The sequence below is a fragment of the Parasteatoda tepidariorum genome, chromosome 8, assembly GCF_043381705.1.
Source record: "Parasteatoda tepidariorum isolate YZ-2023 chromosome 8, CAS_Ptep_4.0, whole genome shotgun sequence".
In the NCBI taxonomy this organism is placed as follows: Eukaryota; Metazoa; Arthropoda; class Arachnida; order Araneae; family Theridiidae; genus Parasteatoda; species Parasteatoda tepidariorum.
The window spans coordinates 88,449,743-88,454,265 of NC_092211.1; the positions used below are offsets into that span (position 1 = coordinate 88,449,743).

Consider the following 4,523-nt stretch of genomic DNA (forward strand, 5'->3'; position numbering starts at 1 on the left):
ATATATATTCGAAACTTACTGTTAAGAAAAACAGTAAGTTTCATTTATTGCGCTTAAGCAGCAAGTAAGCAGAACTCATTAGATAAGTTCAAAATGAAGATAAAACAAAGAAAAATTATAGACACAGGAAGAAAAAAAAAAGGGGGGGGGGAAATAATAAGTAAAAACATGACAAACAACAGTTTAAAAAAAAAAGAAGAAAAAAAAGGATGACATTTTATTTAAAAAAACCGGGGGAAAAAGATATAATCTTTTCATCAGCCCACACGATCATATCCGCAAAGCAGAGTGCTTTCTGTTTTGCGGATATAATCGTGTGGGCTGATAAAAAGATTATATCTTTTTTTCCGGTTTTTTTAAATAAAATGTCATCCTTTTTTTTTCTTAAATATATACATAAATATATTTAAAAAAATATTATATATAAGTGTAAATTCATTTGAATCCTCTACTCGATTTATAGATTACACTTTATATTTCGTTCTGTAATTTTCTTACATTTTATTTTTTTTGCTTGATTTGTCTTATTTCGTAAAATGTTCTAGCTTCGTTTCAATTATTTTGTGTGCTCCTCACACTATTCTGTCGATATATTTTGATTGGCTATATATTAGACATTTATGGGCTATATATTAATAAAATATTAGAAAACACTCTTCTTTGTCGATACAATCGTGTGAGATAATGACGAGATCATATCTTTTCATTATTTTGTTTTCCGGTTTTTTAATATTTTTATTGAATGTTTCAAAAAATATTATATTTAACTAATTTTTCTTCTTCTATTTTTATTAATCTTCATTATATTATTTCCCATGCTTTTTTTTAATGTTTTTAACTTATTTTATGAGTTCTTTATACTTGCAGCTTATGCACAATAAATAAAACTTTTTATTTTTCTTAATTTTCTTCGCTTTTTCTCTTTCCTTATTATCTTTTTTGTCTTTATTGTGCTGTATATAGTATTACGACATATAAAAAGAATCCAATTCCAGTACGCAAAGCAATAAATAAATAAACGAACGCTTATTCTGAATAAATTTAAGATCTAATGCTAATTAATTTGTGCAGATGGTATTTTAAGTTACAAAATCAGACGCAGAAAAGTATTTTCTTCAAATAAACACACCTTTAATAATTACTTATAATTAAGAAAAATCAGAGCATGCATTAAAATTTCGTTTCAGCAGGCTTCAAATTAAACTTTGTATATCAATCAGTTTTCAAAAAGTATGTCTTTATATTCGAAGAACTATTTAGTTACCTAAATTCATGTTTAACAGCCTGAATCAAATCGGTTATTCAATTCATGAAATTGTTACTGCTCATCCATCAATTGTTAAGTACTGCTAATCTCCAGATATTTTTTTCTAATGCTCTTTTTCCTTTGCTTTTATTTCTAGAGTTTCCCCCCCCCCAGAGCTTTTTTCTGAGGTTCTAGCATTAATAAGTGTCACTCATTGCATAGAAATTCCCAAACTCTTGAGTGACACTTGATTCTAGTATCTAGTCAACTAGTATCAAATTTCACTCATTACATGCAAATTTCCCAACTCCCAGTGTTTATGGGGAAAGTGTGTAGTTGTAATCAATTCAAACAAATTCCATTAAAAATATAATTTGAACAATATTTAATTAATAGTAATCAAATTTAAATAGTGGTTTAATAAAATTAAATAGTGTTCCATGAATATTAATTTGCCTGATCTTAACGCTTTAAATCCGCAATATTTAATTGAATCCTGAAATTTTATTTTTCAACATTTGCTATAACATGTGTTTTAGCATTAAGTGAAGACTAAAATTTAAACTAATTGTTATGTTCAGCATTCTTTATCGCACAATGGAAACGTATGTAATAAAAACTCGAAAAAGTTATATTTATAACTTGGAAATTTACCAGAATCCACTTATTTTATTTAAGGTTGAAGAAATCAGTTTTTTTATATCATATCTAAGCCTGATCACATCATCTTTTTTCTTTCTTTTTTTTGGTTCAGTCCACTTTGACCAATGTCAATGAAGTAAATCTTCAGGAGATCTCTAAACGGTTCATTAAAACACTTCTGACACTAATGTCTGTTAAAATTAGATAAAAAATACTTGTTATTAAAATATAAAACACTATTCATTTGATTCAAATTGTATGGATTCAAGATGAATAAGTACCGATTATGTTTAAGAGATCGTTATTGAGAGAAGTGAAGGTAACACATGAAAATATCTAAATAAGCAAACTTTTCAGAATAAGCAGAAAAATTAAAAGTACTTACAAGAGAAGGAAAATACGAGACACAGAAAAGCAAGTTCCTCTTAAATTTGAATATAATAGAAATAAAAAATACATTCCGAATTGAGATGGAGTAAAGAAAATTTATTAGCCGGTCAATACTTCGTTACCCGTAATAAGAACTCCAACACGACGTTTAGATTCACGATTCTTTAAAAGCACATTTTACATGTGATCAAATAATTCCTAATCCTTAATATGTTCGCCAAGTTTCAATTAAACAAATAATATCATAATCAACAGAGCTGTATTATTCGTGACTTTTGGTTCTGAGCCCTCAAACGTGTTTTCTTTATTATTTTCCAATTCAATTTTATCTATCCATCTACCTATCTATTTATGTATCTCCTTTCTCTGTGTGTATATATANAAAAAAAGTTGTTATATGGATTTGAATGATTGTTTTGAATTCTTAAAATTTTGTGCATTTGCAATGTACCTAAGTTAGTAGCGAGCGAAGCGAGCTTGGTTTGCGAAGCAAACCATATAAGATTGCGTAGCAATTTTCGGGGGTTGGCGAGCGTTAGCGAGCAGCAGGGGTCACAGCCCACTAGTAAGATATATTTTCATACTCTAGAAATAATTCATATGGCAAAACAACGTTTGCCGGGTAAGCTAGTATATATGTATATATATATAGTTCAAAATGTAGGGAAAACAAGGAAAAAATTACAGAACAATAAAAAAAGGGGAAAAGAAAAATAATAATAATAATCAAAATAACAAGAAACCGGGAAAAAATCGGACAAAAAATTTTAAAAAATCCGGAAAATAAAAGATCCGGAAAAAATTACAGAACAATGAAAAAAGGGGAAAAAAGTAAAATAATAATAAAAATAAAAATAACAAAAGACCGGGGGAAAAAATGGACAAAAAATTTTAAGAAATCCGGAAAATAAAAGACATAATCTTTTTATTAGCTCATACGATTATATCTGCAATATTATATATACGATTATATTTGCAATATTAGAAAGCACTCTTTTTTTCAGGAAAAATTACAGAACAATGAAAGAAAGGGAAATAATAAAAGAAAATAATAATAAAAATAACGAGAAACCGGGGGAAAAAATCAATCCGAAAAAAAAGGACAAAAATTTTTAAAAAAATCCGGAAAATAAAAGGTATAATCTTTTCATCAGCTCACACTATTATATCCGCAAAAAAGAGTGCTTTTCAATTTTGCATCAATATAGCCAAAGCAAAATATTGTCTAGAGCAAATGTTGTCTAGAAATTAAAAAAACTGGATGGAAATGCTATGTGATAGCATGTCGATAGTCGTTGTACGAGCATTACACCTCAAGAATATGTACTACCTATGTAGGTGTGTATGCACCTTGCAACCGCTACCGATATGCGGGTTTCTGCCAGAAGCATTTCACGGCGGCAAAATCACGTTGGTTTGCATGCACGGTTTTACGCATCCTTCTTCAAACCACGTTAGAGTCGAGAAGGATGACGTTGGTGTAAGGAACGTATGGGTTGGGGTCACATCAGCAATGGTCCAAAGTGATGTTCTCATAATAATAAATGCACATTGTCTCTACTAAATATGTACGTAGTTTCATCTCATACATCAACGTCTATTATTAATTATTCCGAAAAATTCATTTCAATTCCTTACGTTCCTTTGCAATTGTGAAACAGTGTAGTTCAGGTAACAAATCTTAAAATAAATAAAAGCTTGCATTATAGTTGGAACAAACTAGAGCCAAGAGAAAAATCCCCCCGTCCCCAAAAAAAGGAGTGATTCGTTTAAAGTCGCTGGATTGTAAATTACCTACCCGGCTTTACCTCATCATCCGGTCTTACCCCATTCTATTCTGACCCATATGTTACTGTGAATGACATATATGGGTAATTGTTGACTTCCACCGGCAAATGTTGAGAATCACAGAGTCGCTTTGGGAAATGTCCGAAATATATTACTAGGTCCAGTTAAGGCCTGGTTTCTTAGAACTAGCTCCTTATCTGGGCGTCAGCGGAAAGTTGACGTAGAGCTGACGCCAAAAAAATACTTTTTTGTTAGCTCAGCGTGAGCAGTCGGTCCAACGCAGACATTATCTCTCATTGCGCATGCGTTAATAACGTAAACAAATATTTATTTTGAATTTGTATTGATTTTGTTATTGTCGACCAGTGTTTTAGAGAACAAATAATGACTTTGTCCAAGAAAAAACACATTATAGCTGAGCTAAATGAAGAGTGCTATATTGAATAAGATAGCTATG

At 30.2% G+C, this 4,523-nt stretch overlaps 1 protein-coding gene across 1 annotated transcript in view; it reads right to left on the reverse strand.

The window, feature by feature from the left end:
* LOC107438429 (short-chain dehydrogenase/reductase family 16C member 6) overlaps positions 1 to 4,523 on the reverse strand; it is a 32,967-nt gene that overhangs the window by 27,585 nt on the left and 859 nt on the right. The window lies entirely within an intron of this gene.